We start from the raw sequence: 10,470 nt of genomic DNA on the forward strand, positions 1-10,470 counted from the left end.
ATGATTTTCTTAAATTGTGTGTGGAGGCGTCACCAGCTGGAGGGCCCTTTTCCTATTGGTTTTTAAAATGAAATCAATCAATCAATTGTGCAACATTTGCCCATTATTATTTTCAAAATTCTTCAAGCTCTGTCAAATTGGTTGTTGATCATAGCTAGGCAACCATTTTTAGGTCTTGTCATAGATGTTCAAGTAGATTTAAGTCAAAACTGTAACTTAGCCACTCAGGAACATTCACTGTCTTCTCCAGTGTAGATTTGGCCTTGCGTTTAAGGTTATTGTCCTGCTGAAAGCTAAATTAATCTCTCAGTGTCTGGTAGAAATCAGGTATTGTGGAGTAACAGCAATGTTCTTTTCTCCTATCACAGCATTCAACTCTGTAACTGTTTTAAAGTCACCATTGGCCTCCTGGTGAAATCCGTGAGCAGTTTCCTTCCTCTCTGGCAACTGAGTTAGGAAGGACTTCTTTATCTTTGTAGTGACTGGGTTTATTGATACACCATTCAATGTGTAATTAATAACTTCACCATGCTCAAAGGGATGTTCAATAAATCTGTGTTTGAAATTCACTGCTCGACTAAAGGACCGTACGGATTCCCTTGCCATATGCGCAGAGCAGCTGGCTGAAGTGTTTATGGACATATTCAATCTTCACTATCCCATTCTGTTGTCCCCACTTGCTTCAAGATGTCCACCATTGTTCCTGTACCCAAGAAAGCAAAGGTAACTGAAGTAAATTACTATCGCACCGTAGCACTCACTTCCGTCATCATGAAGTGCTTTGAGAGACTAGTCAAGAATCACATCACCTTTACCTTACCTGTCACCCTAGACTCACTTCAATTTGCTTATCGCCACCACACTGCACACTGCCCTATCCCATCTGGACAAGAGGAATACCAATGTAAGAATGCTGTTCATTGATTATAGCTCAGCATTCAACACCAAGTACCCTCCAAGCTCATCATTAACAACTCGGTCATAGACTTCCTGACTTCCTGATACAACAGTTGTAGGCCTGATTACCAACAACGATGAGGAGGTCATTGTTGGTAATCCTACAAGGAGGAGGCGAGGGTCCTGGCAGAGTGGTTCCAGGAAAATAACCTCAACGTCAATAAAACGAAGAAGCTGAACGTGAAGGAAACAACAGAGCGAGCTCGCCCCACATCGACGTGACCGCAGTGGAGAAGGTGAAAAGCTTCAAGTTCCTCGACATACACATCACCGACGATCTGAAATGGTCCACCCACACAGACAGTATGGTGAAGAAGGCGCAACAGTGCCTCTTCAACCTCAGGAGGCTGAAGAAATTTGGCTTGTCACCTAAAACCCTCAAAAACTTGTACAGATGCACAATTTTCAGCTCGGCCTGTTCAAGCCGCTATCATCCAAAAGGCGAGGTCACTACAGGTGCATCAAAGCTGGGACCGAGAGACTGAAAAACAGCTTCTATCTCAAGGCCATCAGACTGTTAAATAGCCATCACTAGCTGACAACTACCCGGTTACACAACCCTGCACCTTAGAGTCCGCTGCCCTATACACAGTTGAAGTCGGAAGTTTACATACACTTAGGTTGGAGTCATTAAACCTTGTTTTTCAACCACTCCAAAAATTCTTGATAACTAACTATAGCTTTGTCAAGTTGGTGGTCCTTTGTGCATGACACAAGTTATTTTCCAACAATTGTTTACAGACAGATTATTTCACTAATAATTCACTGTATCACAATTCCAGAAGTTTACATACACTAAGTTGTCTGTGCCTTTAAACAGCTTGGAACCTGCACGGTCCGGTCTATCCAGTGCCACCTCCACGCACCAGCCCTCCGGTGGCAGCTCCCCGCACCAGGCTTCCTGTGCGTGTCCAGAGCCCAGTACTCCCTGTTCCTCCTCCACGCACTCACCCTGAGGTGCGTGTCCTCGGCCCTGTACCACCAGCGCCGGCACCACGCACCAGGCCTACAGTGCGCCTCGCAGGTCCAGCACTGCTAGAGCCTCCCTCCTCTCCAGCGCCGCTAGAGTCTCCCGCCTGTCCAGAGCTGCTAGAGTCTCCCGCCTGTCCAGAGCTGCTAGAGTCTCCCGCCTGTCCAGAGCTGCTAGAGTCTCCCGCCTTTCCAGAGCTGCTAGAGTCTCCCGCCTGTCCAGAGCTGCCAGTCTGCAAGGAGCAGCCAGAGCCGCCAGTCAGACAGGATCCGCCAGAGCCGCCCGTCAGACAGGATCCGCCAGAGCCGCCAGTCAGACAGGATCCGCCAGAGCCGCCAGTCAGCCAGGATCCGCCAGAGCCGCCAGTCAGCCAGGATCCGCCAGAGCCGCCAGTCTGCAAGGAGCCGCCAGAGCCGCCAGTCTGCAAGGAGCCGGCAGAGCCGACAGTCTGCAAGGAGCAGCCAGAGCCGCCAGTCTGCAAGGAGCCGCAAGAGCCGCCAGTCAGACAGGATCCGCCAGAGCCGCCAGTCAGACAGGATCCGCCAGAGCCGCCAGTCAGCCAGGATCCGCCAGAGCCACCAGTCAGCCAGGATCTGCCAGAGTCGCCTTTCAGCCAGGATCCGCCAGAGCCGCCATTCAGCCAGGATCCGCCAAAGCCGCCATTCAGCCAGGATCCGCCAGAGCCGTCAGTCAGCCAGAAGCTGCCAGAGCCGTCAGTCAGCCAGAAGCTGCCAGAGTCGTCAACCAGCCTGAGCTACCGCTCAGTCCTGAGCTACCTCTCAGTCCTAAGCTACCTCTCAGCTACCTCTCAATCCTAGGTCGGCGGCGAGGGTCACCGTTCCTAGGAGGAGACTAAAGCGGACAAAGACTAAGGTGGAGTGGGGTCCACGTCCCGCGCCAGAGCCGCCACCATGGACAGACGCCCACCCAGACCCTCCCCTATGGATTTAGGTGTGCGGCCGGGAGGGGGGGGGGGGGTACTGTCACGCCCTGGCCTTAGTTATCTTTGTTTTCTTTATTATCTTGGTTAGGTCAGGCTGTGACGAGGGGGATTTATGTGTTTGTCTTGTCTAGGGGTTTTGTAAATTTATGGGGCTGTGCCCGTTCTAGGTAATTGTATGTCTATGGTTGCTTAGATTGGTTCTCAATCAGAGGCAGGTGTTTATCGTTGTCTCTGATTGGGAACCATTTTTAGGCAGCCATATTCTTTGGGTATTTTGTGGGTGATTGTTTCCTGTCTTTGTGTTTTCTGCACCAGTTGTTTCAGGTTTTTCCACGTTTATTGTTTTGTATTCTGTTCATGTGTAGTTTTTCTTATTAAAGAACCATGAACTTTAACCACTCTGCATTTTGGTCCTCCTCTCCTTCCCAGGAAGAAAGACGTTTCATTTACTCATCTCATATGTTTATACTGTATTCTATTTAACTGTCTTGTAGTCAATTTCACTCCAACACGTCCTAATATTTATATATTTCTTAACTCCATTTACTTTAGATATGTGTATATTGTTGTAAATTGTTAGATATTACTGCACTGTTGGAGCTAGAAACACAAGCATTTAGTTAGATATTACTGCACTGTTGGAGCTAGAAACACAAGCATTTAGTTAGATATTACTGCACTGTTGGAGCTAGAAACACAAGCATTTAGTTAGATATTACTGCACTGTTGGAGCTAGAAACACAAGCATTTAGTTAGATATTACTGCACTGTTGGAGCTAGGAACACAAGCATTTAGTTAGATATTACTGCACTGTTGGAGCTAGGAACACAAGCATTTAGTTAGATACTACTGCACTGTTGGAGCTAGGAACACAAGCATTTAGTTAGATATTACTGCACTGTTGGAGCTAGGAACACAAGCATTTCGCTACACCCGCAATAACATCTGCTAAATATGTGTACGTTACAAATAACATTTGATTTGATTAGAACCCTTTTTTGGTTGCATGTAGAATGCTTTTGGTTCTAGGTAGAACCCAATTGGGTTCCATGTAGGACCCTTTCCCCAGAGTGTTTTACCTGGAACCAAAACGGGTTCGAATCCCCGAGCTGACAAGGTAAAAATCGGTCATTCTGCACCCTGAGCAAGGCAGTTAACCCACTGTTCCCCTGAACAAGGCAGTTAAGCCACTGTTCCCCTGAGCAAGGCAGTTAACCCACTGTTCCCCTGAGCAAGGCAGTTAACCCACTGTTCCCCTGAGCAAGGCAGTTAACCCACTGTTCCCCTGAACAAGACAGTTAACCCACTGTTCCCCTGAACAAGGCAGTTAACCCACTGTTCCCCTGAACAAGACAGTTAACCCACTGTTCCCCTGAACAAGGCAGTTAACCCACTGTTCCCCTGAACAAGGCAGTTAACCCACTGTTCCCCGGTAGGCCGTCATTGTAAATAAGAATTTGTTCTAGTTAAATAATGGTTAAAGAAAAAAATCGAAAATAATTCGACCTGGAACCAAATCTCTGTGGGGACGAAGTGTATAATCTCCACCCCTCATAGCCTGGTTCCTCTCTACCCGGCACAGCCAGTAGAAGACTGGCCACCTCTCATAGCCTGGTTCCTCTCTACCCGGCACAGCCAGTAGAAGACTGGCCACCTCTCATAGCCTGGTTCCTCTCTACCCGGCACAGCCAGTAGAAGACTGGCCACCTCTCATAGCCTGGTTCCTCTCTACCCGGCACAGCCAGCCAGCCAGTTCCTCTCTAGTTATCTTCCTAGATTCCCACTTTTCTAGGTAGTTTTTCCTTAGCCAGCGTGCTTCTACATCTGTATTGCTCTTTGGGGTTTCAGCCCTCAGCCCTGTTATGTAAGGATATAACATTTTATTTGCGGCCTGCACGCACTAAGTATTTAAAACATCAATTAATTTACTATTTGCTCTGGGGCCTGAGTTTAGCAACTACCAAGTAGTCTGAGAGCCAAAAACTCTTGAAATGTAGCCTAATGTTTATTTGATATTAGAGCTAGGCCCAGGCCTATATTTCATTTTCGGTCCTCCTTGTACTTTCCAGGCAGCCCTTGATGTCAACAAAGGAGGTATTCTACAAACACACTTCAAAATCCCGTTGGCTCCCTTTTTCTCTACCACATTTTCCTTTGTTGTTGACCAGGATTCAGCTATGTCAGCCTTATTCCCTCTTCACACAATAAGCCCCATCACTTATGAAATCATCTTTACTATGCAGAAGATGTCTAAATATTTTTGATATCCAACAAGGATTTTTTCCAGAGCTGAAAGTCTGTGTTTACAGAGTGAACATTTCCATGATCCTGAACCTGAAGGGTTAGTTAAGGTTTAGAGGACAGAAAGACATTGCTAATGAGGAGACCTCAAGAGTTTCACTGTCTCTCTATCCTATTCTAAAAACTCCTGATCTCTCTACAGTATATAAGAGATATTTACTTACTTTTATGCACAGCTTGGTGTTTGTGTAGAAGTTGCATTTCACACTGACATGTACATCCAGTGACAGGCGCTTCCTCTGACTTGTGAAGTGAACTTTATTTTGATTTATTTCACTTTTATTTAACCAGGTTCTGTCTGTGGTAACCAGTGGTGTTTTCTGTCTGTGGTAACCAGTGGTGTTTTCTGTCTGTGGTAACCAGTGGTGTTTTCTGTCTGTGGTAACCAGTGGTGTTTTCTGGCTGTGGTAACCAGTGGTGTTTTCTGGCTGTGGTAACCAGTGGTGTTTTCTGTCTGTGGTAACCAGTGGTGTTTTCTGGCTGTGGTAACCAGTGGTGTTTTCTGTCTGTGGTAACCAGTGGTGTTTTCTGTCTGTGGTAACCAGTGGTGTTTTCTGGCTGTGGTAACCAGTGGTGTTTTCTGGCTGTGGTAACCAGTGGTGTTTTCTGTCTGTGGTAACCAGTGGTGTTTTCTGGCTGTGGTAACCAGTGGTGTTTTCTGGCTGTGGTAACCAGTGGTGTTTTCTGGCTGTGGTAACCAGTGGTGTTTTCTGTCTGTGGTAACCAGTGGTGTTTTCTGTCTGTGGTAACCAGTGGTGTTTTCTGTCTGTGGTAACCAGTGGTGTTTTCTGTCTGTGGTAACCAGTGGTGTTTTCTGGCTGTGGTAACCAGTGGTGTTTTCTGGCTGTGGTAACCAGTGGTGTTTTCTGGCTGTGGTAACCAGTGGTGTTTTCTGGCTGTGGTAACCAGTGGTGTTTTCTGGCTGTGGTAACCAGTGGTGTTTTCTGTCTGTGGTAACCAGTGGTGTTTTCTGTCTGTGGTAACCAGTGGTGTTTTCTGGCTGTGGTAACCAGTGGTGTTTTCTGGCTGTGGTAACCAGTGGTGTTTTCTGTCTGTGGTAACCAGTGGTGTTTTCTGGCTGTGGTAACCAGTGGTGTTTTCTGTCTGTGGTAACCAGTGGTGTTTTCTGTCTGTGGTAACCAGTGGTGTTTTCTGTCTGTGGTAACCAGTGGTGTTTTCTGTCTGTGGTAACCAGTGGTGTTTTCTGGCTGTGGTAACCAGTGGTGTTTTCTGTCTGTGGTAACCAGTGGTGTTTTCTGGCTGTGGTAACCAGTGGTGTTTTCTGTCTGTGGTAACCAGTGGTGTTTTCTGTCTGTGGTAACCAGTGGTGTTTTCTGTCTGTGGTAACCAGTGGTGTTTTCTGTCTGTGGTAACCAGTGGTGTTTTCTGTCTGTGGTAACCAGTGGTGTTTTCTGGCTGTGGTAACCAGTGGTGTTTTCTGGCTGTGGTAACCAGTGGTGTTTTCTGGCTGTGGTAACCAGTGGTGTTTTCTGTCTGTGGTAACCAGTGGTGTTTTCTGTCTGTGGTAACCAGTGGTGTTTTCTGTCTGTGGTAACCAGTGGTGTTTTCTGTCTGTGGTAACAAGTGGTGTTTTCTGGCTGTGGTAACCAGTGGTGTTTTCTGGCTGTGGTAACCAGTGGTGTTTTCTGGCTGTGGTAACCAGTGGTGTTTTCTGTCTGTGGTAACCAGTGGTGTTTTCTGTCTGTGGTAACCAGTGGTGTTTTCTGGCTGTGGTAACCAGTGGTGTTTTCTGGCTGTGGTAACCAGTGGTGTTTTCTGGCTGTGGTAACCAGTGGTGTTTTCTGGCTGTGGTAACCAGTGGTGTTTTCTGTCTGTGGTAACCAGTGGTGTTTTCTGTCTGTGGTAACCAGTGGTGTTTTCTGTCTGTGGTAACCAGTGGTGTTTTCTGGCTGTGGTAACCAGTGGTGTTTTCTGTCTGTGGTAACCAGTGGTGTTTTCTGTCTGTGGTAACCAGTGGTGTTTTCTGTCTGTGGTAACCAGTGGTGTTTTCTGTCTGTGGTAACCAGTGGTGTTTTCTGGCTGAGTTTTTTATTTATTTATTTATTTCACCTTTATTTAACCAGGTAGGCTAGTTGAGAACACCTTTATTTAACCAGGTAGGCTAGTTGAGAACAAGTTCTCATTTACAACTGCGACCTGGCCAAGATAAAGCGTAGCAATTCGACACATACAACAACACAGAGTTACACATGGAGTAAACAAAACATACAGTCAATAATACAGTAGAACAAAACAAAACAAAAAGTCTATATACAGTGAGTGCAAATGAGGTAAGTTAAGGAAATAAATAGGCCATGGTGGCGAAGTAATTACAATATAGCAATTAAACACTGGAATGGTAGATCGGCAGAAGATGAATGTGCAGGTAGAGATACTGGGGTGCAAAGGAGCAAAATAAATAAATAAATACCAGTATGGGGATGAGGTAGGTAGATAGATGGGCTATTACAGATGGGCTATGTACAGGTGCAGTGATCTGTAAGCTGCTCTGACAGCTGGTGCTTAAAGCTAGTGAGGGAGATATGAGTCTCCAGCTTCAGTGATTTTGTTCCAACAATTCGTTCCAGTCATGGGCAGCAGAGAACTGGAACTGGAACGAAAGACGACCAAAGGAGAAATTGGCTTTGGGGATGACCAGTGAGATATACCTGCTGGAGCGCGTGCTACGAGTGGGTGCTGCTATGGTGACCAGTGAGCTGAGATAAGGCGGGGCTTTACCTAGCAGAGACTTGTAGATAACCTGTAGCCAGTGGGTTTGGCAACGAGTATGAAGCGAGGGCCAATCAACGAGAGCGTACAGGTTGCAATGGTGGGTAGTGTATGGGGCTTTGGTGACAAAACAGATGGCGCTGTGATAGAATGCATCCAGTTTGTTGAGTAGAGTGTCGGAGGCTATTTTATAGATGACATCACCGAAGTCGAGGATCGGTAGGATGGTCAGTTTTACGAGGGTATGTTTGACAGCATGAGTGAAGGATGCTTTGTTGCGATATAGATTTAATTTTGGATTGGAGATGCTTAATGTGAGTCTGGAAGGAGAGTTTACAGTCTAACCAGACACCCAGGTATTTGTAATTGTCCACGTATTCTAAGTCAGAGCCGTCCAGAGTAGTGATGTTGGACAGGCGAGCAGGTGCGGGCAGTGATCGATTGAATAGCATGCATTTAGTTTTACTTGCGTTTAAGAGCAGTTGGAGGCCACGGAAGGAGAGTTGTATGGCATTGAAGCTCGTCTGGAGGGTTGTTAACGCAGTGTCCAAGGAGGGGCCAGAAGTATACAGAATGGTGTCGTCTGCGTAGAGGTGGATCAGAGAATCACCAGCAGCAAGAGCAACATTATTGATGTATACAGAGAAGAGAGTCGGCCCGAGAATTAAACCCTGTGGCCCACCCATAGAGACTGTCGGAGGTCCGGACAACAGGCCCTCCGATTTGACACACTGAACTCTATCAGAGAAGTAGTTGGTGAACCAGGCAAGGCAATCATTTGAGAAACCAAGGCTGTCGAGTCTGCCAATAAGAATGTTTGACAGAGTCGAAAGCCTTGGCCAGGTCGATGAATACGGCTGCACAGTATTGTCTCTTATCGATGGCGGTTATGATATCGTTTAGGACCTTGAGCGTGGCTGAGGTGCACCCACGACCAGCTCGGAAACCAGATTGCATAGCGGAGAAGATATGGTGGGATTCGAAATGGTCAGTGATCTGTAACTTGGCTTTCGAAGACCTTAGAAAGACAGGGTAGGATAGATATAGGTCTGTAGCAGTTTGGGTCTAGAGTGTCCCCCCCTTTGAAGAGGGGGATGACGGCGGCAGCTTTCCAATCTTTGGGAATCTCAGACGATACGAAAGAGAGGTTGAACAGGCTAGTAATAGGGATTGCAACAATTTCGGCAGATAATTTTAGAAAGAGAGGGTCCAGATTGTCTAGCCCGGCTGATTATTAGGGGTCCAGATTTTGCAGCTCCTTCAGAACATCAGCTATCTGGATTTGGGTAAAGGAGACATGATGGGGGCTTTGGCGGGGTGCTGTGGAGGGTGCCGGGCAGTTGACCGGGGTAGGGGTAGCCAGATGGAAAGCATGGTCAGCCGTAGAGAAATGCTTATTGAAATTCTCAATTATAGTGGATTTATCGGTGGTGACAGTGTTTCCTAGCCTCAGAGCAGTGGGCAGCTGGGAGGAGGTGCTCTTATTCTCCATGGACTTTACAGTGTCCCAGAACTTTTTTGAGTTAGTACAACAGGATGCAAATTTCTGTTTGAAAAAGCTTGCCTTAGCTTTTCTAACTGCCTGTTCTAGCTTCCCTGAACAGCTGCATATCACGGGGGCTATTCGATGCTAATGCAGAACACCACAGGATGTTTTTGTGTTGGTTAAGGGCAGACAGGTCTGGAGGGAACCAAGGACTATATCTATTCCTAGATCTACATTTTTTGAGAGGGGCATGCTTATTTCAGATGGTGAGGAAGGCACTTTTAAAGAATAGCCAGGCATGATCTACTGACGGGATGAGGTCAATGTCATTCCAGGATTCCCCGGCCACGTCGATTAGAAAGGCCTGGTCGCAGAAGTGTTTCAGGGAGCGTTTGACAGTGATGAGTGGAGGTCGTTTGATCACAGACCCATTACGGATGCAGGCAATGAGGCAGTGATCGCTGAGATCTTGTTTGAAAACAGCAGAGGTGTATTTGGAGGGCAAATTAGTTAGGATGACATCTATGAGGGTGCCCGTGTTAAGTGATTTGGGGTTGCCCCTGGTAGGTTCATTGATAATTTGTGTGAGATGGAGGGCATCAAGCTTAATTTGTAGGATGGCCGGGGTGTTAAGCATGTCCCAGTTTAGGTCACCTAGTAGCACGAGCTCAGAAGATAGATGGGGGGCAATCAATTCACATATGGTATTGAGGGCACAGCTGGGGGCAGAGGGAGGTCTATAGCAAGCGGCAACAGTGAGAGACTTGTTTCTGGAAAGGTGCATTTTTAGAAGTAGAAGCTCAAATTGTTTGGGTACAGACTTAGCCTGCAGAGTTCTGTATTACTATCTTTGCAGTAGATTGCAACACCGCCCCCTTTGGCAGTTCTATCTTGGCGGAAAACGTTACAGTTAGCAAAGGAGATTTCAGGGTTTTTGGTGGTTTTCCTAAGCCATGATTCAGACACGACTAAGACATCAGGGTTGGCAGAGTGTGCTAAAGCAGTGAGTAAAACAAACTTAGGGAGTAGGCTTCTAATGTTAACATGCATGAAACCAAGGCTTTTACGGTTACAGAAGTAAA

Source organism: Oncorhynchus kisutch, linkage group LG7 (genome assembly GCF_002021735.2).
Source record: "Oncorhynchus kisutch isolate 150728-3 linkage group LG7, Okis_V2, whole genome shotgun sequence".
Taxonomy (NCBI): domain Eukaryota; kingdom Metazoa; phylum Chordata; class Actinopteri; order Salmoniformes; family Salmonidae; genus Oncorhynchus; species Oncorhynchus kisutch.